The 27,795-nt window shown below is 34.8% G+C and overlaps 1 protein-coding gene across 9 annotated transcripts in view; it reads left to right on the top strand.

Moving 5' to 3' along the window:
* The window catches only part of LOC138707964 (thioredoxin reductase 1, cytoplasmic-like), a 479,245-nt gene that overhangs the window by 43,004 nt on the left and 408,446 nt on the right, over positions 1–27,795 (top strand). For 4 of the 9 annotated variants that reach the window (XR_011334488.1, XR_011334491.1, XR_011334492.1 and 1 more), the window contains exon 3: positions 14,265–14,325. The exons of the other annotated variants lie outside the window; for them this stretch is intronic. The gene's annotated coding sequence lies outside the window, so the exon portion shown is untranslated. The remainder of the gene's footprint in view (positions 1–14,264; positions 14,326–27,795) is intronic. 9 annotated transcript variants of the gene reach the window in all.

The raw sequence follows: 27,795 nt of genomic DNA, 5'->3' as shown, positions 1-27,795 counted from the left end.
TGCCGATTCTTCTTCAGAACAAAGTAAATCCGAAGATTTTTACAAGCTCGTAAATCCATCAAGTCAGCTCGCAAACTCTCAAAGTTAGCAGGCAACTAATCATGGTGAGTAATTTAATTCATTTATAGGCACGTAAAATATCACTCAACTCTTTATTTACTAGCATTTCGTAGGTTTTTCTGTCCCTGAATTTGCAACTTGTTACGAAAAGATTATTTAAATACTGAACGTCTATTTGCTTTCACAATGTTTCAGATCCCATTGTATTTTCTGTTATGAACGTTCATAATAGTAATACCTGATAGAAGTCTATTAATTATGAATAAGAGACTATAAAGGTATTTCTTAAGTTACGAATAGCTGGGTTAAATGGAAGAAATTTGCTTTTAAAAAGGACTACATTCAGCGTAACAAGTAGTGTGAATTCCTTCCGAGTCTGCGCTTAGCAGTAACAGCGCTATGTTGTGGCGGATCTGTGTAAACTCACAGAGTGCGTACACTATTTCTTCTATTCGTCCTGTTAGTACGAATTAATGGGATAATGTCAAAAGAATTTAAAATGCGAAAAAGAGTGAAACAAGGAGATAGCCTTAGCCCACTCCTGTTTATCATATTTATGGATGAAATACATAAGATATGTAAAGGGAGGACAGTACGAACTGAAGTTGGGAATTGGAGGTTACAAACAATTTATCTCCAAGCACTGCTGTATGCAGATGACATTATATTAATAGCAGACACACAACAAAAACTACAAAACATAATTGAATGGAATGAAGAACTATTAAGAAAAGGGATGCTGATTAATATTAATAGGAGTAAGACCATGTGGATATCTAAAGAAAATAAACATAATGAAGAATTAAATATTATATGCAACGATCATATACTGGAAAGAGTAGAAAGTTATAAGTATTTAGTTACTATTATCAGCAGTGATGGAAGAACAGAACAAGAGATACTAAATAGAATTAAAAATGCAACAACAGCTTATAACCAAATAAGCAACACAGTAGTTGGAAAAAAAGAGATCAATATTAAGACTAAAGTGCAAATATATAACTCAATAATAAAACCAGTACTACAATATGGAACAGAAAGTGTACTTCTAACTGACAAATATAAAAGCAAGTTAACTGCTATGGAAATGAAGTATCTCTGGAGATTGATGGAAAAACTAGAAGGGATCGAATAAGAAACGTAAAAGTAAAAGAAGAGGTGAAACTAAAGAAATCTATAATAGAGAATATAGAAGAAAAGCAACTAAAGTGGTTCGGACATGGGTATAGAAAGACAAGAGGAAAAGAAAGTGAAACAGATAATGGAGATGCGAGTAGAAGGAAGGATAGGAAGAGGAAGACCAAGATTTAAGTGGGAAAATGCTATAGAGAAAATAATACAACAACGTGGAAAGACAATGGTTGAAATAAAGAAAATGTGTGAAGATAGATTTGGAAGAGATGGATGGAGAGAGGTGAACCCAATGCCTAAAGCATTAGGGATTGGAAGAAGAAGAAGAAAGCCAGATATGTGAATCGCCAAAGTCCAAACAAATTCTGCATTGAGCCGCCTCATGTGTACTATGAACATAAAGTAATATTTCCTTAGAGTGGATTTTGATGGAATATTTCTATGAAAATATTTTTCCAAGAAGTCTTTAAAATGAGGATTCTAAATTATGTTAAACAGGATATTTGCTAAAATGTTGACACGGTATAGTTCAACATGAAATTAATTTTTGTTTGAAGGATTATTTAATTAACTAGAAATTTGTTAGTGTAACAAAATTTCGTAAGAGATATAAAGTGTTAAAAGTGTGTAATAAAGATGTATAATTATTTAATCTCTGGGTTAGTAGAGATTATAAAAATTTTTTTTTGTTTACCTCATGTTTCCTTGGTATGTAGCTCCCTGCATATGTTGAGTTAAGTGCGATTTTTTAATAACTGGATACCTTCACACAGAAAATGAAATGATAAATAGCTTACATAAATAGTTCCATACTTTAAATAATCCGAACTAATTTTAAAAGCATTGTATTTATTATATAGTTCAGATTCCCAATAATATTTTAGTAATGCAGATTTTAAATTAAAGTACAGTGGACACTTTTTAATTCAAACTCAAAGGGGAATTTAAAAAACTTCGAATTATTGAAACTTCTAATTAACAAAAAAAAAAAAACACTTTATTTTGCAAAATAGTGTGCCCTGAAATAAATTTATTTCATACAAATACTATAATTAACATGCAATGCAACTCACCCTTTTAATTTCCATATTTTATCCATAAAAAGTGTAGTCCTAGTAGCGTGACACAGTGTTTAAAGCACTTGAGTACAAGACAAACAATCAGTAGAAAATAAAAACATAAATCTATCACTAGAAAAAAAACACATCATTAGGCACATAGCCTACAAGTTTTTACATAAAGAAATGCGTGATTTTAGTTTGTTTAGTTTTGTTTAATTTTGCATGTTGGATAAAGTCTTCAATTTCATTTATCGAGTGAAACAAATTATCCTTTACATTTGGTTGAGCCTCAATAAATCTTCTTAAACCTTCCACCATTTTGAATGCTTCAGAAGGTGACGGAACGGGCTCTTCTGTTACGGTATTCTCGTCGTCATTACCATCATTTTCATCAGAAGAAATGTGATTTCTCGTCACTTCTTGCGTAATCTCCTCTTCCGTCAGCTCTCCACATACAGCAACCCCATCATCAAAATTTACATATGTATCATAACTAACGTCAGGCGCTATTTCTTGCCATTGCTCGGAGATAGGCTCATCTGATTCTTCTGTTGCGATTTCAGTACCAGTATTAACTTCTCGATTGTTGAAACCAGCCTTACGGAAACAGTTTGCAATTGTTTGTGCAATAACCTGCTTCCAAGCTTTGTGTAGCATTCTACTGGCATCTAGTAGGTCAATTTTACACTTTCTAATGTCGTTGTTTATGATCTGTAGAACCACTTGCCATCGGTACATGTGCTTTAGGTTATGTATAACCCCCTGGTCCATAGGCTGCACCACTGATGTCATGTTGGGTAGAAAGGACGCTATTTTAACGTTCTTTAGTTTTGGAATCTTATTGTGGGCCGTGCAGTTATCAGTAAACAATAAAATGTTTCTATTAGCCCTGTACATTTTTTTGTCTAGTGATATGAGCCAATTTTCAAAAAGTTCGCCAGTCATCCAGGCTTTTTTGTTAGCCTCATATTGAACAGGAAGACTTTTCACAGATTTAAAACACCTTGGTTTTACAGCTTTCCCTATCATTAACAACGGCAACTTTTCAGATCCATCCATATTTGCACCAACTAGCACAGTTACTCTTTCTTTGCTATTTTTTCCACCGCTGCACTGCTCCCCTTTAAATGTGAATGTTTTGTTAGGCATACACTTGAAAAAAAAGTCCAGTTTCATCCACATTAAAGATGTCTTTTTGTTCGTAATTCCTTGTGAGTTCAGGTACTCCACTAATCCACTCATTAGCTGTTTCCATATTAACTGAAGCACTCTCACTGCACACATTTTTAAATGAAATGCCATTTCTTTCTTGAAATCCACTGAACCAACCCCAACTTGCTTTAAAGTTTTTAACGCCCAATTTTTCTGCGAATTCTTCTGTCTTGGTATGCACTAATGGGCCACTCAATGGTATGTTGCGATCACGCGATTGTTTGCACCATTTGAGCACACACTCATCAACTTCAGGAAATTCACCTCCTCTTATGCGTTTCCTATTTCCACCACTTTGTAAGTTCCAACTCTCCAATATTTTTTCTTTATTCTTTATGTAGGTGGATAAAGTGTTCGGCAATATTCCATATTCCTAGGCAATAACTTTCTTCTTTTTTATTCCCTTTTCTACTTCCCTGAGCACTTCAACTTTTTTTGCCAGTGTTAAACTGGTGTACACTCCGCATTTTGACATTGTACGTAAAACGAGTCACTGAAACATTCCTATCAACTGAAGGTTTTAAGTTCACTGAATTTTGTACTGCACGTACCGTGAAAGTAAGGGAGGGTACTGTACTTCGTTATTTCCAGTTCTTGGGCGATGAGGGAGGGGTGAGTGTCTACCTGAAGACACAAAGCGCTGGACAATAAGGTAGAGTTCGTTTGCCAGTAGTCACAGTCTAACAGAAATTCAACAATAAGCAACTAGGAATGCGGAAACTAGAAGATGGATTCTTGGAAATTTTAACTGAGATGTACATGAACCATATTTCGACTTTTATAAAATTCAGAATACTTTTTTCATAATGAAAAAATTAAATTGTTCCTTCGAATTATCCAAATGGTGGCTTCAAAACGTCGAATTAAACGTAAATTTTTTACGTTATTTTTAATAGGAGTTTCAAGGGGATTGTACTTTTATTCTAATTGCCCAATAATTCGAATTATCGAATGTCGAATTAACCAGTGTCCACTGTATCAGAAAACACTGTCGCTTCATTAGGCAGAATGCCGATCCGTGACAAACTTGTTGAAAATAATATTTAAAGGATAAAATTATGTTATTTATCCCAGCGAAGAGCAAAAAAATAATAAATAAATACAATTAAAAAAAATAAATACACCAAAGGGAACTTTTTTCCGGTTTGTGAACAGTCTTTTACTTGTATAAATTAGAACAAAAATAATGTACTTCAATGCTCACTTATGTTTCTTGCACACTTGGCGCAGTACAATATTATTGTTTGCCATATGTTTCCTGATGTTAAATCCAGAAATTATTGCAGCCATTAATTTATCAGAGAAGCATCGAAGTCTTAATTTTCGACATTGCACAATTCATTTTTCACACACCATACTTCACACTTCGAGAATTTAAGACAGAATGCACAATTTGTTTGCAACAGATGAATATATACCAGGCAAGAATGGTAGTTGAGTGCACTTCCTCTTTTTTCCAAGAACCCGAAGATTGGTCCTTAATTAATTATGTATCACAGCACCCCCAAATGCTGTACAGTAAGGAAGCAATTCCCTACCAGACCATCAAATATGATTTATACAATCCTAGTTTAAAAATTTATACAATCAGAAAAAGAAAGATTTTGAAATTCATAGCCCCAGTATAAATTTTAGAATAAATGGGTGTTTTGAACTTTTATGGACAAAACATGGTGACTAGGCAAAATTAGGCTCTATCATCAGAATAGGCATTTTTAAGTTCTATGAAAGTAGCAATTTAGGCATAGTTTACTATGAAACATGCACTTGTAAGTTTTTATGCATTTATCATTTAAGGATTGCAGTAGGTTTTTACTACACATAGTTTAGCGACTAGGTGTTGTTTCACTTGTCCAGATACTTGGATTTCCAAAAAACACACGTTTGTGGGGTAGTGAAATCCTGTATGCACTGTTCGAGGGATCCCTCCATTCCCAGAAAGTTGGCGTGTTCTGTGTGTTATCACAGCAGCGAATAATTGGGCCCATTTCTTCGACACAACTGTAACAAGTCAAGTGTATATTGAACTCTTCCGAGAGTTTGTGAATCAGATGATTGGGAACTCATACTCTGTTATTACCAACAAGATGGGATCACAAACCACATTTCTGGCGTGAGAATGGCTGAAGTCGATTTTTTTTTCCCAGACAGAGTAATTTCACGAGGACTGTGACCTTCAAGGTCATCAGATTTGACCTCAACTGACTTCTTCCTGTGGGGTCATCTAAAAGGGCGTGCCTACATGAACAAACCACGCACACTTGATGAGTTACAAGAGAACATTCAGTGCGAGATTTAGGTGGTGACATCAGAGGTTCTGGCAGACCTTTCAGAAACATGCAACGTCATGTTCAGTTGTGTATTAATGCTCAGGAAGGATATTTTCAGCACCTACTGTGACAACTTCATTTCATGCACACATGACATGTAAATGTGTTGTACTTTTTTGTACTTGTGTTTTCTTTAAACTAACAAGGCTACCTTCAAGTGTGACACACTGTACTAATCCTACCTGCATCAATCACTACAGGCAGGTGTCTGTACCATAACAATGTAGCTCAATGAGCACTAATGCAAGAACATAATGGCATGTCTTTAACATTATTCTTCTCAAACTGTGTTATGAATTACTAAAATTGTCGTCCAGAAAAGCAAAGAAAGAGTCTGTGTACAACCTTGACTCCTTTTCATTTGTACGGTGATAATTGTCGTCAATAATAACATAGGCCTGCAAATTTAAATTTTTGTTTTGCAGCACGGGGTTAAACAGGTGTCTAAACCTAATTTTGGTATGCTGAATTCAAATCTGCTTTCCACTTTTTCGTATCACGTACCGTTTTTTTGCCATGGAGAAAACAAATATTTAATATTTGAGTAATTTCTAATTCTTAAGTGTAATTTAAAATGCGTGAAACCATACAAACCATGATAAAATCTCAATTCTAAACGTGCAACAGTTTAAACAACTATGAAACTTCAAACATACCTTATGAAAATTATTTTCTCCTACGCTTTGTTGAAAACGAATGCAGAATTGACTTGCGTTTGTGGTCCTGATGAGGGTCATCTCTTATTAAGCACCAACAGTAGTCAGCCACCATGGAGACGTCCCGTCGACCTTGGTACCTCGTTTCCATGTCCTTTATGTCTTGATGGAATAGCTCTCCCTGCTCTTCACTTAGTGCACCCAGCTTTTCTGGGAAATATTCAAGATGCGAATGCAGAAAATGTAACTTCAAGCTCATATTGCATCCAAGTGCCTTTAAATTTTTGAGCATAGCTTTCACAATATGCTCATATTGGTCATCTTTAACATTGCCCAAAATCTTCTTTATAACATCCTTGAGTGAGTTTCAAGCCTGAAGCTTTAAGTCAGTCATGATATTTCTAAAATGAACATCCTTAATGAGTTGGTGAATCTGTGGACCATAAAAAAAACACCTTCTTTCACTTTAGATTCAGATAACATTGTAAATTTTTTAATAATATATTGGAAGCAAGGACCACTTTTGTCCAAAGCTTTGACAAATTGCTTCATTATTCCTAATTTGATATGCAAAGGAGATAGCAAAACATTTTGCGAGGCAATTAGCAGGTGATTTATAACATTTTTTGTCCCTGGCACTAAATGTTTTCTTTTCTGCCAATCAACGTCCAGTGTCTTTCTCTGGCTCTAGAGTTCCATTCACACAAAAAACATGGGAATTTGGTGTACCTTGCTTGTTTCCCAAATAAAATACTGCATACTTTAAGATCACAGCACACGTACCATTTGTGTTCATTATATTTAATTTTTTCTAGAAGAGTATACAAATCCTGATATGTTTCTTTAAGGGATGTAGAGTGAAGTATTGGAAACTGAAGCAAATATATTTCCATTGTGCAGTAGAACACCTTTCAGACTTCTCTTGCTTGAGTCAATAAATAGACGCTAATCTTTTGATTTATAAGCTGTTCCTAGATGACCAATCAAGTTAGGAATATCACAACAATACACTAATTCCCCTTCCTTTACAAAATATTTTTTGAACTCTTCTTCACGATGTCTGTACCAGTAGGAAGTTGTTCTAGGTCCTAAAAGATTGTTCTCGTTCAGTCTTGAACCTAAAAGTTCACTCTTTTCTTTGGTAAGACCGAAATTACGTACCAAATCATTTAATTTTGACTGACTCAAAGGATGTGGATTGTGATCTTCTAAGTCTGGGGACAAATTTGAATCTTTTGCATTCGAAGTGTATGGAGTACTAGTACTACTCTCTGGTAATACCGTACATGATGTTGAAATTGGAACATCAGGTCCATGTGACACAGGCATCATTGCTGATGGCAAGTTTGGATATATAATGCCCGCCTTGTTTTTCTTATTGAATCCAGATATTTTATACAGACAAAAGGAAACAGTCATCATAATGATTTTGTTGCTCACGCTATACCATTAGAACACCAAAGGGATAGATGGACGAACTCTGGTGTGCCACTGTCTTAGATTTTCTACACATGTTTCACACACAATATGTGGAGGGAAATTCTTGTCTTGATCTCCTAATTTAATATTAAAATAGGCCAGATACAAACTCTTGATAAATGCGGTAATGTTTCTTTTCTGCTGTTTTATCACATAACACCCACATTCATAACAAAAATTGTTCGGATTGTTCACACAGTCTCTTCTAGATATACCACTCGAAATTGCCATTTTTTTTTCCAAACATAAAATTCACAACACAGTACACACATTTAAAACAGACCTGCTGAGTAGAGGCTTAAACTGTACTGAGGATTTATGAGATAGGTTCCTGTTGTTACATTAGAAAATTCCTTTTTATCGCCTCTGCAGTATCTTTATTGCTCGGGATATTGGATTCCTAGTGCTGGAAATGGATATGAGGTAGGATCGAGGGAAGAACCTATCCTCGATTAAAAAATATAAAAACTTTAAACAGAGATAGACAAAGATTAGACGTGGTGTCGATGATTTAGTGTGTATACATTTTAATCAACCATGCTGTAAGTCAGATATGCAGAGATTGTAATACTAGAATGGCGAACTTTCAATTTTGTGTTAAATACAGAATTATGCAAAATATGTACGTGATACGCAAAAACTATTATTATTTTCGAAATCAGAGCATCCAATTTGACCGATGTGATGTAAAATATTCTGTGTCGCAAAATCATCGCAGGCCTATGTAATTTATGGTATTGGAAATTTTTTCATGTTTTCTAGATCTCGAATTTCCAATAACTTGAAGCATTACCAGTTTCCAGAAGCACTTCAAGATATCGAAGTTCGACTGTACCTATATGTAAGAAAAATGGACATTAACTTAAAATTGGAGAATGTAGCCTATGTTGCTCAATAAGAAAAGCACTTAAAGATTAAACTCAGACTCATTTCATTATGAAATATCATGGCCATGTCTTTCTTTGGTAAGGTTCCAAAACCAGAACTCTTACAGAAATCAACAATGGAATACTGACTATGAAGGTTGAATGAAGAGTCCTGCATCTTTAGAATATGCTCTTTAATAACAAGTACTTATTTCTTAATGTAGTTATCAGATAACTGAATACTCTTCTACCAATGATGAAATGTTTCATGAAGCTGTCATGGAATAAGTCCACACTCTCTTTCCAAACCAGTTCCTGACAACCTCTCAACTTCTTCCTTGGATATGTAGTAATGTCCACAAAGGTTCTCCTTTGAATTTCGGGAAGAGGTAGAAGTCTCGCTGTACAAAGTTTGGACTGTATAGGTATATAGGATGCAGTAGTGTAATGAATTTCAGCCTCTTGATTGCTTCCATTGTGGTACGAGAAGTATTTAAGATGTATGTACTTACACTTCTGTTCAGGATCACCAAAACCATAGTTCCTGCAATGTAATTTTATACAAATTTAACTTCAGTACTCAGTTGGCAGGAGCATAGACCACTTAATTCGTCAGAGACTATCCAGAGTGCACCACAGGCAATGAGTCTACATTACACTCATAATGAATGATGGGATGTAACAGGGGAACTGGAGTACTCAGAGAAACCCATGTTGCCTGGACCATGGACTTGCCCAGCACAAGTTATGGATTCAGGGTCGAGTAGGATTTGAACGCAATCCCCTTGGATTATAAGCCTAGCGTTCTAGCACTGAGCCACCGTTGTGGTTTTATTCAGTATAATTTATATTGAAATGCGTCTGTTGACAATCCTGGCCTTTTGCTTGAAATCTGGAATGCTTGTTATATCCATTGCAGTATAATATCTAGCAGATAAAATTTTAAGGCTACTCAATAAGGATTCAGACTTCCATCATGAAACAGAGAACAAGAAGTGACCACGAATATTATTCTGATTCAAATGAAAACATGGAATGATTTTCTTCCACTGAAGTTTGTTTCATCAGAAGGAACAAAAAAATTGCAAGTGAAACAAAACCTGTTCTTCAGGAGCAGTAAAATAAAAGGTAAAATTATAGTACAACTTTTCTCGGACCAAAGTCTGTTGTGAAAGGAGTAACAAGTGAAATGCATTTATGAAAATTATTTCCTCTGAAACGACTTATGTAATTGCTTCTACATAACATGAATTGCGAAGCTATAAGGTTGGAAGGCATGAAAGGATGAAAGTTGTATAATATCTATTGGAATATGAGGAAGAAAATTTACAGGCCAGTGTTTCTCTTTTTGAAACCACAACTGCCTCAGAAATATGGTAAAATAATTCCAGCATGAAGAAAAATAGAGAAGCTTCAGAAATGAAACATGTTGTTAGAGTAGGAAAATAAAAGGTTTAAGTAAGAAATGAGTGCCACACATGCAAAAATTTTACATTTAAGAACTGCTGAACGCAATAGTAGTAATTTTTTTCCTTCAGAACTGCAAAAACAAATACAGTAGCATGCAAATTAATCCGAACACGACATATTTTTACATTTTCTGTCATTGTTGGCCTCACAGCTGCTCATACCGCTTTAATTGACATCTGTAGTACGTGTAATTCTATTGTTGAAGGCCTGTCATTATTTTTTTATAATATGTGACATTTTGCCTGTCATTTTGTACTTATAAGCATTTCAGTTGTGTTGAAAACTTAATACTGCAATCCTGTGTACATTCTGTCGTCTTCACAAATGGATACAACTCCACGAAAATGGTCTAAAATTATAACATTAGCAGAGCAATCTTCTATGACACAGAGGCAAATTGCTGCAGAATGTCACGTCGGTTTGGCTACTGTTAATTCGATCATAAAACAATACAGGGAGACTGGATCCATCACACCCCAGAAAAAAGGAAACTGTGGCCGGAAAAGGAAGACTTCACCTGCAGATGATCGTTTAATTGTCAGGAAAAGTAAATTAAATCCTAGACTAACTGCTGTCGACTTAACCTGCGAGTTAATGGCTACCACTGGGGCGAATATTTACGTCACAACAGTGCGGCATAGGCTTTTGGAAGCTGGACGAATGGCTTGTAAGCCTATTAAGAAGCAACTGCTAACCCCTGTTATGTGCAAAAAACGCTTAATGTGGGCAAAATTACATCAACACTGGACAGTGAATGACTGGAAGAATGTACTTTTTCCGATGAGTCTCATTTCGAGGTCCACGGCCACCGTGTTTCTTACGTACGGAAAGGATCTGTAAAAGTAACAGTAGCTCATCTCCAACAAGCACCCAAATACCCCCCTAAAATAATGTTTTGGGGTTGGTTTACACATGAAGGGCCTGAAGCATTAATACCTATCAAGGGAATGATGAATTCTGACAAATATATTCACTTATTGGAAACCAGAATCGTACCCCAGCTGCAAAAATCATTTCCGGATGGCAGAGGTGTGTTCCAACAAGACCTGGCACCATGCCATATGTCTCGAAAAACTACAGAATTCTTCAACAAGAAGAATATTCAGGTACTCCCCTGGCCAGGCAACTCACCCGACATCAACCCTATTGAGAACTTGTGGTCAATTTGCAAAAGAAGAATGCAAAAAAATGGATTGTTTTACAAAGGAGAAGATGATTTCTGCCCTCATTGGTGTATGGTTTCGCGATGAAGAAATGAATATTTGTGGGAAATTAGTGGAATCCATGCCAAATCGTCTCAGAGCTGTTATTAGGAACAGGGGAGGCCACATAGATTACTGAGGTACGTCATAGATCCTTTTTTTATCCCGTTTGAGTGTTTTTGCATAAGTAATTACGTTGTTCGGATTAATTTGCACGCTACTGTACTATCAAGAGGATGATATACATGATGAAGTGTAGATGTTATTTGCAAAGGAGAAACTTTGCATTCATTGCCAAAGAAGACATTTTATTTGATTAGAAACATGTTACATTATAAGGTTGTGAAAAATTCTACAAAAGACTTAATTTTCGTGAAGGAAAAGACCTAGGTGTCACAGAATATTATAGATATATTAATTTGTCTTACAGAATTTATCTATAATGTTGACACTTAATATTTTAGGAGAAAAAATCACCCCGGCACCGGGGATCGAACCCGGGTCCTTGGCTCTGTGTACCAAGCACTCTGACCACTGAGCTGCGCAGAATTCAATCCACAGCATCGGACCGAACCTTCCTCCTTCAATGTTTCTCTTTGTGGCCTGACTCCAAGTTTGGCATATTATGCTGACGTGTATCCAATGTCAACTGCCATTATACTAGGAGGGCACTCAGCTGAGTGACATGTTGGCCGGGAATCCGCAGTTATTAAGTGTCAACATTACAGACAAATTCTGTAGGACAAATTAATATATCTATAATATTCTCTTAGCATAATAACTGCAGACATACGTCAACATAATATGCCTAACTTGGAGTCAGGCCACAAAGGGAAGCATCGAAGGAGGAAGGTTCGGTCCGGTGCTGTGGATTGAATTCGGCATAGCTCAGTGGTCAGAGCACTTGGTACGTAGAACCAAGGACCCGGCTTCGATCCCTGGCACCGGAGCGAATTTTTCTCCTAAAATATCTAGGTGTCACAGGTTTTCTTTGTAATTTTCTGCGAGATTAATAGCTAATATGAAAATTCGAATCTCAAGTCTATGAATTCCACTTTCATAATTTCTCTAGCTTATCATAATCTTTGTTTCGTCAATGTAAGCATATATATTCGAATCTCAAGTCTATGAATTCCACTTTCATAATTTCTCTGGCTTATCATAATCTTTGTTTCGTCAATGTAAGCATATAGATACACACACTATGAGGCACTTACTGGTCCTACTGTCCTAACCATGTATCTTTGGTGCAGTGAGCTATAAGTGCTCCATGGGCTACTCTTGCTTCATGCTAAGAGATACGAAACATTTTACGGAAATAACTACAAAATTGGATTGAATAGGCCTATTTGAATAGACTGGACAATAACATACCGGTACTCTTAAAATAAATCGATAAAACTTCATTTATGTGATTTTTATTAGGGGTCTGAAGAAAAAATGCGTAAGTGAGGAAAATATAGAATGAAATGACATTTGTATGTTTAGTCTACAGTTCGAAGACTGGTTGGAACTTCATAAGCAACACCAATAAGACTTAATTCATGAGACAACTAAGCAGGAGATAATGAAGTAGGGTGGCCAGTTCCTTTCCCCTAAAATTATATTTAATAACCACTAAATACCTTTCCCACAGAGCAAAGGGCTGCTAATTGGATTATTTTCTGCCCTGTGTTGCTGGAACCATTGTAGCAATCTGTCTTCCAGATGTTCATATATCTCACCTTAAATCCGCACTTGCTTGCTGCTGAACCTCCAAACATACATGCACTTTCTTCTACTACTTTCGAGGCATTCACCACAATAGAATTTAAAGTGGACAGAGCTATACCTAATTATTTGGCAATATCAACTCATTTCTTATTGTCGCTTTCTTTTACAACTTACAATATTTTTATTTTCTCAGTGATCGTAAAACACTTCCTCTTCTTTTTTTCACTCATTTTGCGCAGTCACAAACTTTGCTATACCGGAAGCAACAACCTACTGATGACTGACCACACTTCATAGCAAGAGCAAAGTGCAAACAAAGGAATTGGAATTCAGAAACCAGCAACCTTCTTGATGTATCAGGTTGAGTCTATTGTCAAAATATTTTCAATTTGAAGGGGTGTTAAAGTAGTTGTATTCATTATGATCACAGCTTTGGCACTGGCTTGGCATTATTTAAAAATGTTCCCTTTCATCCCTCTGCTCTACAAGTCATGGGGTGGAAATTCTCTCACATTCTTCTCTCCCCCTCTCTGAATGAATTCTACTATTCGTCCATACCTGGTTTACTGAAGCTAGCGCATGCTGGGACAAGCATGGGCAGCTTCGAATTTCCACGAATTTCAAAGCAGGCTGCATCTCAACAATGAACACGTACTGTATTTTCGCATTCTTACATTTTCACAGCAAACCTAATTTGCAGAAAATTTGATTTAGAACATCTAAATGAATTTTAGTATCTCCCAGATTTCAAAATATGATCATATAAGTGTAAAACGTGATTAAAGGAAAAATGTATATCTGAAATGAACTATGTAACATGTTAAGTACTTGTATAGGATTTTCCCGAGACCTCAGAAAAAATGAGTGTGTGAAAAACACATGTGTAAAATGTATAAAAGGAGTTTTATTGTATTATAATTCAAACCAAAAGGAAAGAGAAATTTGAAAGATTAGTGATGTGATAGTGGGGAGAATATTTTGAGGACTAAATGAGCAATGAATGAAGCCTCCTTTGTGATGATGATCACGATTATTATTGTTATTAATATTAGCTTTTTAATTCCTTTTCTTTTTCTATTTACAGGTTAAAGAATTCTTTGTATCAATAAACACTAAATATCAGGCACTTGAATTAGACTTAATTGGTAAGTATTGCAATACTCATTACAATGACGATTATTTTTCATATTGTAGGGGGGAGGGAAGAAAGGAATGATTAATTGAAAATATGAATAATGTATACAGCTTGAGATTAATTCAATTTTAACTCTGTCACTTTTTTCTGCACATTAGTATCATCATCCATTGTTTTCGTAATTTCTAGTCTATTTCTTGTGAGAGAGAGAATATTTACCAATGGTGTCATCTGTACATTATGAAAAGTGCATTAATGTCTGTACTGATTGAGTTGCAATTTTAAAGGGTGAGGTATGCACAAGTTGTTTCTTGCACTGTGGTTCTTCCATTTTGTCGCAATTTCCTGCAGGATCTCACATTGTCACTGAATGTGACTTTCAAGCTGGGTTTATCACTATTATAGGAACAGTTGAGAAAATCTGTGATCATTTAATTGGGAGGCAGGTAGTAGATGTTCCACTGTATTTAATGTTGTATAAAAGTTCAGTATGCATTTATAAAACATATGAGGCTTTCAAAGCTAAAGCGGATCAAGTCCATGAGACGTAGTTTTGAGATAATAGGACTTAAAGTTAACTTTCTGTAGTGAATTATCTAATTTCACTAGCAATAATTTTATTGCTCCATTCTCAAATCTAGACTTATTAAATATAAACAATGGTGACTTGATCCACTATGGGTCAGAACATCGTGAACAAATAAACTGAGCCAAAAGTGACTGGTGTCACCTACAGGCAAATGCTTGGAATTAAGACTTGATCCATTACTGCTCAGAAAATATCCAACGTCAGATAATCGGAAAATGAATTAAACTCAGTTTATGAAAATTTGTGACTTGACCCACTTTAGCTCTGATTTCCAATTTTCACAATTCACACAAGTTAGAGGACATGTTGTAGTAAGTTTTTCACATTAAATATTTCTAAACTACACATAAATAAATAACATTGTCACTAAGTTCATGTAATTTTCATAAAGTCTGAATGTGTTATTAACTTCGGTGTTTAAGTAAAGTTAAATTTATTTTTCTTTGTATGACTCCATTATAATTTTGTTTAACTGAAGTTCATTTTGAGAATACTAATTGACCAACACCTTAAATGGGGCAAACATATTGCATAATTATGTGATAAATTATGCAAAATTATATTTAGATTTGTTATACTGCCTTCATACCTATCCATTATTTTTTAAGATTAATTTATTCATATTAGGTGCAATCTGTGTTATATTATGGTAATGTCGGTTGGTGCAGTGTTTCTAAGTCCATAACAGAGTCACTGGAAGTACGTACATCAAAAGGAAATAATCAAAAGTTGTAAAAGGAAAGTTGTTAATTATCCTACTAAACGTCTTTATTCGGAATGTAATGTTTTCAAGTTCAGCAGGTATACAGCATGAAAAGTAATTAAACCGACAAACTTCTGAAGGTTGTATGGGACACCAATACAAACACTTTTCTTTAATATCATATTGTACTGTGAGGCACTATTTCGAAATGACACCAGATCTTAATGTAACACAAACCATGGCCATGCTTTATTGCTTATAAAACATTTACACATCAAAATCACTGCAAAATATGTTTAAAAACATTTACACACCAAAATCACTCCAAAAGATGTTCAAAAGTACTCCATTGACCTGTACACAAAGGTTACATCAGTGGGATATGGATTGTATAATGTGGTGAAAGACTTCAGGATTATCATTTATTTCCCCTGCTGCAGCAAATATCCGCACCACCAGACCAGTTTAATAAAGCACTGCACTGGGTCAATACATACAACAAAAGTGAATTTGTAGAGTCATCATGAACTGAAGAAAGCATACACCTTCTGCCGGTTTAATAAAGCCTCTGAGGAAAATATGACGTTAGAGAAAACCACTTGTTTTAGTGTCTCATACAACCTCCTGGAGTTTGTCAGTTTAAATACTTTTTTCACTCTGTATATTGTATATATAAGACTTTGCATTGTAATTTTTTCTCACTTTCTTTTATTGGTTTATTATTCATAACAGAACTACCCATATAATATGTAGGCCTACTATTCAAATTTTCCTTTGTAAATGGTATAGACTTCTAGGCAATAGGAAAGTATTTAATAATAATAATAATAATAATAATAATAATAATAATTTATAAATGACTTTCTTCCATAAGTACAAGAAAATTTCAAACATATATTGGCATAATATTATTTCATTTCACAGAGTCGAAAATTTTAACGGTTGCTTGCATGAAACTTGGCTTCAAATATGGCTTAAAACTCTATATAATAATTTCATTTCTCAATATTCTGATTTAGGAAATATAAGTATAGTGAAATTTAAACTTAGAGTTAAAGACATTATTAATAAAAATTAACATGACAGTAGATAATTAATTGGTAATATTAATTTTACATACTTATGAATAGAGACGAGAATTTCATGCAAATGCATGTTTTTATAGGAACATAGGACATAGCTCAAACTTAGTACTTATTACTTTCTGGTTCCAAATATGTGTAATTTTTCCGTGCATATTTGCACATTTTGGCCTATTTGGGGATAAATCATGCATAATGCACATTTATGCAATTTTTAGCTTAATCATGCATATAATATACATTATATTAGTTTAAATGCATGTTTTAATGGTTTTGAGTGAACAACTCAGTTTCTTGATTTTTATGTTCCTTATTTTATCTTCAGCAAGCAGGATTGACGAAGGAAAAGGAAAAAAAAAACTAAATAACAGAAAAATTAAATAAAATGTTAAGATTTGCACAATAAGATGTTAGAGGACCTTTCCCTGGACAGAAGTTCAGTACTTTACCTATGAAAAAAGTTCACTTTTACTGACTACCCTCTACAGACTGCGTGTTATAAATGGATCTATTACGTTGGATATTTTGAATATAGTAGAAAGGAAAAAATAGGGGGTTCAGGGAAACTGCCGACAAATAATTTAGGTCAAAAGTACCCTTTTCATAGAGGTTGTAAATACTGGTTTTTCAAGAAATGAATTTAATTCATATACAGCAGCGTGCAACTTAATCTGAACAAGGTAATTACTTATGCAAAAACACTCAAACAGGATAAAAAAAGGATCTAAGACATACCTCAGTAATCTATGTGGCCTCCCTTGTTCCTAACAGCTCTGAGACGATTTGGCATGGATTCCACTAATTTCCCACAAATATTCTTCATTTCTTCATCGCGAAACCATACACCAATGAGGGCAGAAATCATCTTTTCCTTTGTAGAACAATCCATTTTTTGCATTCTTCTTTTGCAAATTGACCACAAGTTCTCAATGGGGTTGATGTCGGGTGAGTTGCCTGGCCAGGGGAGTACCTGAATATTCTTCTTGTTGAAGAATTCTGTAGTTTTTCGAGACATATGGCATGGTGCCAGGTCTTGTTGGAACACACCTCTGCCATCCGGAAATGATTTTTGCAGCTGGGGTACGATTCTGGTTTCCAATAAGTGAATATATTTGTCAGAATTCATCATTCCCTTGATAGGTATTAATGCTTCAGGCCCTTCATGTGTAAACCAACCCCAAAACATTATTTTAGGGGGGTATTTGGGTGCTTGTTGGAGATGAGCTACTGTTACTTTTACAGATCCTTTCCGTACGTAAGAAACACGGTGGCCGTGGACCTCGAAATGAGACTCATCGGAAAAAGTACATTCTTCCAGTCATTCACTGTCCAGTGTTGATGTAATTTTGCCCACATTAAGCGTTTTTTGCACATAACAGGGGTTAGCAGTTGCTTCTTAATAGGCTTACAAGCCATTCGTCCAGCTTCCAAAAGCCTATGCCGCACTGTTGTGACGTGAATATTCGCCCCAGTGGTAGCAATTAACTCGCGGGTTAAGTCGACAGCAGTTAGTCTAGGATTTAATTTACTTTTCGTGACAATTAAACGATCATCTGCAGGTGAAGTCTTCCTTTTCCGGCCACAGTTTCCTTTTTTCTGGGGTGTGATGGATCCATTCTCCCTGTATTGTTTTATGATCGAATTAACAGTAGCCAAACCGATGTGACATTCTGCAGCAATTTGCCTCTGTGTCATAGAAGATTGCTCTGCTAATGTTATAAATTTACACCGTTTTCGTTGAGTTGTATCCATTTGTGAAGACGACAGAATGTACACAGGATTGCAGTATTAAGTTTTCAACACAACTGAAATGCTTATAAGTACAAAACGACAGGCAAAATGTCACATATTATAAAAAAATAATGACAGACCTTCAACAATGGAATTACACGTACTACAGATGTCAATTAAAGCGGTATGAGCAGCTGTGAGGCCAACAATGACAGAAAATGTAAAAATATGTCGTGTTCAGATTAATTTGCATACTACTATATTATTAATTATATTTCTATCTTTTTTCTCCCTTTTCCAACACCAATAGCAATTTAGATGCTTCTAAAATTGGAATCGTTTGCTAAACTGTCTTTGCAGTGTGTGAACCTCGTAATTGGTTAATGTGTTTGTTTATACTGTTTGCGTGTGTTAATGTGGTTCTAATATGCCTCCAGTTAAAGGTTCCAAAAGTGTACTCTTTGTACAGTGGATTGAAGGAAAGGATTTTATTAGATCATTTAGGGATGTCGTATTCTGTGATTGTTGCAGTAAAGAGGTGAGCACTGCTATTCTGTTCCGAATATTTTCTATGACAATTGTTCTTTGTAAAACATAAAACTTCTTTAAAATAAACTGAACAGGGTGAGAAACGCGAACCCGTACTATGGATTCTTTTGTTCAATGAAGGTTATTTGTGGCGAAAATTTGAATGATAAATTTGACCTGTCACTGTCACAAATATGTTCATTTAAATTTGCATCCATAACTTCTTGCGAGGTCATTCAATGCCTACAAAACCATATTGACTGACAAATACAGGAACCTCGCAGAAACCAATTTAAAAATGATGTTAGTCGTTAACTGTGGGGGAGGGAGGGAAATTTGGAAAAAAAAAAATGAAAGTGCATATTTTAATGTATTTTTCGCTTGATCGTGCATGTTTCATAGTTTGATAGTGCATGAATGCATGCATATTTTGGGATTTCATAGTGCATGAAATTCTCGTCTCTACCTATGAAAATTTGTTTGAAACTTATTCAAGTTTATTTTGTCATATGTTGTTTGTAATGTATACTATTTTCTTTTTATGACTGACATTTATTTACGTTTTCTTCTTTTTACCTCTCTATAATGCAATATTGAACCCCCAAATAGGAGTGTTGTTCATACAGGGATGCAGGGGTGAATTCATTCAATTTAATTTTATGTTTAACACGTTGAGTGCCATTAAACAGTATAATTTTTTTGTACAGGCGCATCATAATTTTTTAATTTTTTTTATTAAAATAGCATGGAAAATAATGTCAATGCTCAAAGAAATAATTTATAAGCATTGGTAGTTTAGTTTTTGCGACAAAAAATCTGGCAATCCTCTGTGACCTCCACTGTCCCAACCAAGAAATTTTACAATGGGACCAGTGGTCCTGCTTAGCAGTCCATAGAAACACCTGTGTATCTGGAGGAAATAAATTAATTTTGATTACTCATTGTTGTTTTTGCACATTTGGGCATCTCAAGTGTCTTGACTGTGATCATTCCGAAGTGATTTCTGACTGAATTGTATATGTGAGTGTTGAAGTAATCTTGATTATTCATTTACTGTGGTAGTCATCTTGTTGCACAGTTGGCATCGCTGGTGTCTCGAATTCGATAATTCCTATGTAATGTCAAGCATGGTGTGACAGTGTAAGTTAGATGTGAATGCAAAACGCATATCGTCAAAATTTTTCTGACATAACATTCATTGCACTAATAAGAAACAAAATGAGTGAGGGTTCTCGACAGATTGTGCAAATGGTAAAACATATCTCCAGGTAAGTAAGAATAAAATTATCGATAAACTAATACTAGTCTTACACAAATCAAAATTTGTATATTACATCTAAGTGTTATGATATTCCTCCTTTTCCTAGATACATCAGAACAAAATGAATCCAAGAAAGAGAAGAAAGATGATGTATTTTCTTCTGATGATTCAATTGAAGATCCTACATATGAAGTGAGTGATAGTTCTGATGACAGTTAGTGTTCTGATAAAAGTAACACAAAAACATTATCTAGGTCTACAGAGACATTGAGGGACGTAATGCAGTGGTAAGACCAGACACAAATTAAATTGCAGAGATAGGCGATAATATCAATTCCACAGAACACACCATGCAGGATAATGATTCACTTCAAAATGACCCCATCGATGAGAATTTATCCCTAATCTCAAATTCAGATTTCATACAAGGGGCTCAAGCTGACCACGTGGGTTGGAAGAATCCCGAAGGAACTCACTTAGATGTTGAATTCAATGAGACTTTCGGTGTGAATCCGGCAGTTGCTGTTCTTTTAGTAGACAAGAACCCGTTTGATTATTTTTCTTTATTTATTGATGATGGTGTATTGGATCACATGGTGAATAAAACAAATATTTATGCCACACAGTATTTAATGTCAGGTTCTGATGTTTCTGGGTCTTCAAGACTACATAGAAATGAAATGAGAAAATTTTTGGGCATAGTGAGTTACATGGGATTAGTGAATGTGCCATCCCTGCATCATTACTGGTCTAAAAGAACTCTCTTCAAAAGCAATATTGTGTCTAAAGTTATGAGTAGAAACCTTTTTGGGCTTTTAATGAAATTGTGGCATTTCAATGAATTTCAATTTTGTCCTGAATGTAATCGTGTCTACAAAGCAGAACAACTTGTCAACACACTCATTGAAAAATTCAGGATGCTTATATGCCCGCTCAAGTGTACTGTATAGATGAATCACTAATACCATTTAGAGGTCGTCTTCTCATAAAACAATATATGCCATAAGTATGGAGTAAAACTGCTTAAACTTTGTTGCGATGATAGGTACACATGGAATATAAAAATTTATGCAGATTCAGGCAGTTGTGTACCAACAAATGTTGTCATGAAATTATCTGATGAACTGCTGAATACTGGAAGAACAGCTGTAACTGATAATTATTACACCAGTTTGGAAATTGAAAAAAAGTTACTTGACAAGAAAACTCACCTGGTAGGAACACTAAGAGCCAATAGAAAAGGGAATCCAAGGAAGGTAGCTTGTAAGAAACTGAAACATGGCAAAATAATTGTTCACAGTATTTGCATCCTAAAATGGAAAGACCGGAGAGATATATTTATGCTCTCAACGAAACACTCCAATGAAACAATAACAGTTAATAGATGTACAGATCCAGTAGAAAAATCTCTTGCTGTAATGGGAAGAGTTCTGTTGATGTCCCAGACCAAATGGCAAGGACCAAATGACAAGTTACAATACCTAAGGAGAACACTGAAATGGTACTGAAAGGTTGCTATTGAACTCATATTTGAAACAATAGTAAATTCTCATCTTATCTACAAAATCGTGACTCAGTCTGTCATGAACATTACGGAATTTAGAGAAAGAATAATAGAAGATCTGTTCTCAAATGAAGATCTGACTGATCCATTTGAACAGCCGCAACCATGGACGTCTAGAAAAAGAAAAGCACTAAATACACATTCATTTAAGAAACATGAAGGCTCAGCTCATAAGATGAGAAAGTATTGCAAAGGATGCTACAAACGGAAAATAGCAGGTGTGATATCCAGAACAAAGTAAAGAAAGTCTCAAGAAGAATGCGAGGGAAAGCCACACTTTTGCTCAGACTGCTTTGCTAATTTTCATAATTAGTATGTTTGAGATTCTCAATACTATTCAATTTTTATAACATTGTCCAATAAATTAATTTTCAAGGCAAATATTATTCAAACGGGTTTCAGTAGTGTATTTTGTTATATTATTTGTCAAACAAAATCTAATGTAAATTACTCTCTTTCAAACAAGGTTCAGTAATGTAATTTTTCTGTAACTTAAAAACTGCATTTCGAATATTTTCGAGCAAGAGAGAATGATACAATGTTTATCATCAGTCTCAATATTACTGTAAGTTTATTAAAAATAGACAAAATAAAATGTTGTAATCATAGTGATATGCATCTTATTATGTTTAGATTTATGGTTCTCTAATAAACCCCATCCAAACCCCAATGATAGAAAAACTTTATTAAGGGCCACAGCGGTCCGATCCATTCTTAGAATTCAATAGTGCAGCAGTCAGGTGGCTGTAAGGCTCGCGAAATAAAGTGGGATGCTGGCAGCCATATGGACCACCTTGGCGCATGAGAAAATATACATAGCAGACCCCAGGGACCACTCAGACGCTCAACGTGTTAATATTCAATATAGTTTACTATTTTTCAAATGTATTTAATAGTTCTTGCATTCTGTTATTTTTTTTAAAGATTTTTCAATATTATTTGTCAGATACTGTTTGAATTCAATTATTTAAATGAATAAAGAAATGTAAAAAAGACAAGATATCTTCCAGTGTGTGTATATTGTCTTAAAATACATTTTAAATGAAAGATAAAAGATTTCATCATCCATTAAAAAACACCTCTCAAAAAGGAGACGTGTTGAATGGATGAATTTAAATGGGTCAGGTCCTTTCGATTCTGTGCACGGAGGCAACTTAAGTGGGTCCATTATAACTGAAAAGTTTACCGAAGTCCTAAAGCCTCCTTGAAGGCCAGGATTGCTCTTGATTCTGCTTTCCTTATATCTTCTGGTCGTAGCCTATCCAAGTCCAAGAGGACATATCTGATTGTGGACAAAGGTTCACATTTGCATAATATGTGAACAGAAGATTCCACTTCTCTTCCGCACTTTGTGCATGTGGGGTCTGTAGTCAGTCCCATCACATGCAGGTGTTTCCTTAGAGTGTTGTGTCCTGTTAACAGGCCCACTGTACCTCTAAGCTGTGCTTGGTTAAAGGATAAGCATATCCTACTGAACTTTCTGCTAGGACCCTCTTTCAGTGTTCGAGCTTGCCTAGTGTTAGTGAAATTTCTTCATAGTGTGCCATACTGGTGAATCACCCATTGTGTGATTTCCCATCTGGCCCTCCGTGGAGTGATACCAATGACAGATTCTGGCTCCATAAAGGTATTTGCCTAGTCCTCCCTCGACAACCTTTTTGGCAGTTTCATTACCTCTGATCCCTGTATGTCCTGGTACCCAACATAGCATTACAGGACATGAGGAACAGAGAAGATCCAGTGTCCTCTGGCATTACCATACCAATTTGGACACTGTTTTGACTGCATGTAATGCCTTTTAAGCTGCCTGGCTATCAGAGCAGATACAAGTATGGCCTTTAAGCCAAGGTATTTCTAATAAATGATATGAATGAATGAATGAATGAATGAATGAATGAATGAATGAATGCTAGCCATGATGTCTCATGTTGGGCAAAGGTCTCCTGTGATGGAGATAGAACCCCCTTTGCAGGGGTGGCTCATGGGTACTTGCTTGGTGAGCCAATCCAGGTGAGGTGATATAGTTGTCGAGGATATTGTCATGACATGGTTATTAACAGGTTTCGCATTTTTGTCACACTGAATTTATCGAGAAATGTAGCCTTATACTGAGGGAGTTCAAATGTCTGACACCCACTGAATGAGTGGTGGCACAGTAGGCTTACGGTGAATGTACAGTTGTCAAAAAAAAAAGAAGTGGCTGCACTCGTGAACAGCGAATATTTTCTAAGTCCACTTCGGGTTACGGTGATGTGACACGATGCATGTGCTTGTAGAAGCAGTTCCAGAACTATGGATTTATTCCATATCAGTGTCTTGTACACCAGCGGTAGAGTGCTTGTTTAAGGATTTGAAGGTTGTGATTTCGGGCCTTGTTCAAGTTTTCATTTTATTTTTTAATCGTTCTTTAACAATATAAATAACATTCAAATTATAATTTATATTCTGTTATCGTTCTTTAGTGTTATAAATAATATTCAAGTTACCATTTATATTCTGTTATTGTTCTTTTGTGTTATAAATAATATTAAAGTTAAAATTTATATTCTGTTTATTGATATAAATAATATTCTAGTTATTTATATTTTGTTATCGTTCTTTTACAGATATAAATAATATTCAAATTGTATGACTTGAGGCTTTCCCGGCATTTGATGTAGAATAACTCTTCTCGGGTTCTCAGCCAGGTGAGTTGGACATTTGCTTCCAAGCTTTCGATGGCTAGCTCTGCCATCTTCTTCAGAGAATGAAGTGATGTGGGACCATGTCTAGTCGGGACCAGCAACTAGATCCTGATTGGCTACCGCTTCGTTCAACCAGAATGCACCTGGCGGTCGGGACTAGGAACTAGCTCCTGATTGGCCCACAGCTGGAAGTCCTACTATTGCATATATACTGGCTAGACATGGTCCCACATCACTTCAATCCCTGAAGAAGATGACAGAGCTAGCCATTGAAAGCTTGGAAGCAAATCTCCAACTCACCTGGCTGAGAACCCGAGAAGAGTTATTCAATATTCAAATTACAATTTTTTGTATTCTGTTATCGTTCTTTGGCAATATGAATGATATTCAAGTTATCATTTATATTCTGTTATCGTTCTTTAGCGATGTAAATAATATTCAAATTATTTATATTCTGTTACTGTTCTTTAGTGATATAAATAATATTCAAGTTATCATTTCTGTTCTGTTATCGTTATTTAGCGATATAAATAATATTCAAATTATCATTTGTATTTTGTTATCGTTTTTAGCGATATAAATAATATTCAAGTTATCATTTATATTCTGTTTTCGTTCTTTAGCGTTATAGCCTAAATAACGTTCAAGTTACTTATATTCTGTTATTGTTCATTCGCGATATAAATACTCCGTATTTTATATAAGTAATTATAATATAAATAACCATTTTCTTTGTAAAATAGGTTATTTTATTTAAATAATTATATATTATATAATATCTTATATTAATTAAACTGATATTTATCATTTATATTCTGTTATCGTTGTTTAGTGATCCTGTATAAATAATATTCAAGTTATTTATATTCTGTTACCGTTCTTTAGCGATATAAATAATATTCAAGTTATCATTTATATTCTGTTATTATTCTTTAGCGACATAAATAACATAAATTTAATATTAGGTTTGGAACAATACAGTTGCGTAACACTGGTGTTAAGTTTTTTTTATTTTATTACATTATACTATCTTGAAACAAAATAAAATGGAAAGGAGTGACTAGGAATTGAACCTGAGACATTGACATCTAAATTCCGACGTTCTTCCGAATGAACTAAGAGGGCACAAGTATAGAAACATTTGCGGAAAAATTGGCCCTATCTCCCTCCAAGATTTTCTGGTGATTTCTAGAAGCTTGTCCAGGATGCGGGGGGCAAAGGCTAATTAGGATATCCCGGTATCTGATGGGGTCAAAAATCTTGATAGAACTAATATTTAACTCCTGCGGTGAATTTCGGTGAAGTCTGGAGGGCCCAATTAGTCAAATCAACTCTCTTCACCTCCACGTTAGGGCCCCCTGGGATCTATTAAGATTCGAAAGAGACTGGTGTGTGCAGAAAGCAACGGGAAGTTACCGAATTTATCCTTCCCAAGAAAAAATGCAAACATGAGCAAAGGAAGCTTTAAAAAAAAAAAAAGGAGCATCTTCTGCGGAACTCTGGAAAAAGAACTAAGGAAGAGACTAGTGAAATGCTTTATGTGGAGTGTAGCACTATATAGGGAAGAAACATGGACATTATGACGAAATGAAGAGAAACGAATAGAAGCATTTGAAATGTGTATGTGGAGAAGAATGGAGCGCGTGAAGTGGACAGAGAGAATAAGAAATTAATTTGTGTTGGAAAAAGTGGATGAAGAAAGAATGATGCTAAAACTGATTAGAAAGAGAAGAAGGAATTGGTTGAGTCACTGGTTGAGAAGAAACTGCCTACTGAAGGGTTCACTGGAAGGAATGGTGAATGGAAGAAGAGTTCGGGGCAAAAGAAGATATCAAATAATAGATGACATTAAGATATGTGGATCATGTGTGGAGACTAAGAGGAATGCAGAAAATAGGAAAGATTGGAGAATGCTTGGTTTGCATTGAAAGACCTGCCCATGAGCAGAACACATGTATGTCTAGGAAGCTTGAAATTTCGTGGCTGAGAACAATCACTATTTGAAAAAACTCTACTTGATTCCATGCCTATTCGAATGCAAGATGTGATTGAGATGTGGGGAAAATAGACTAAATATTGAATCGTGGCTTTTTGTTTTGTTTTTTGAACGCTTAATTGTTTGAATGTTCTAAGGCATGCGCCAGTAAGTTTGTTTTGTTTATATCACGAAAGATATTTTTGTTGAGAATAAAATCTTTTTTTTCTTTCCATTGGAAGCCATGTCATAATAAATAATGAAAAAGTCATGGCATAATACATTCATGAACCTGATGTTAATTACTAAAATAATCATAAAAGAGAAAGGAGCAATTATGTATATTTTCTCTCTCTCTTAAAAATAAAACAAAAAAAAGAACATAAAAAGCACTAGGTTTTATTCGAATGCAGGACCTCACAAATACCAGACTGGAAAGCTACCATTATGCTATCAAGTTACACAGAGAAAACTTTAATTATAACTCTTGGTATCTGGCAACGTGGTCCAACAACATGTAACATCGCTTGTCTCCGAATTGTAGCGGAGATACCTGAAAGGAACTTTGCTTCTAGAGAGTGGCCACTTTTTCTTTTGACAACTGTACATAATGGAGCATATTATGACAAAATGCAACTTAATTTTAATGGTTTGCACAACCGAAACGTTTTGAACAAATATGTTTGTCACGCCATTGATTACAATTTCATTTCAAAATTAACAATATGATAATAAATATACAACAAGTTTTATACATACATTCAAGCAATGATTTACACCTGTTTATTAAAATAACTACTATTACAATGACAAAAAAATATACATTCTGAGATTATGTAATTGAAACCTTTTTCAATTGTCAGTTAGTTTTTAAATTGAGAAAATGATTACATTTATGTTTTCACTGCCAAAATGTGTAACTAGTTATGCTATTTCTTAGGGCATACCAATTAACTCATTTGTTTCATACTTTAAGGACAATTGTTAACATTATTTTTTTTGGCATGGCAGGATTGAAGAATATTTGAAGTTCTGTTTGCAGACTTCATAAACTAATTGTGGAATTAATGGTTTTCTAGTATTTTAAAGGATAATGGGGGAACATATTTATTATTATGAAATTAATTTTATAAAAATGTTTGTCTTCTTTCTTACTTTATAAAGAGTTCTGTTATTATTACATATACTGGAACAAATATTATTTTGATAAAAGAAATAAATGTTTATTAAACAAGATAATATTCTTCATATAAGGAAAAAATTCATAGTATTGAAAATACTGAGAAATATGAAAGAACACAATCAATATTCATGCTTAGAATACTTATCTGCATAAGGCTCAGGTAAGTCATCACAAATGTTT

The sequence above is a fragment of the Periplaneta americana genome, chromosome 10, assembly GCF_040183065.1.
Source record: "Periplaneta americana isolate PAMFEO1 chromosome 10, P.americana_PAMFEO1_priV1, whole genome shotgun sequence".
In the NCBI taxonomy this organism is placed as follows: Eukaryota; Metazoa; Arthropoda; class Insecta; order Blattodea; family Blattidae; genus Periplaneta; species Periplaneta americana.
This window is presented reverse-complemented; position numbering and strand designations above follow the sequence as displayed.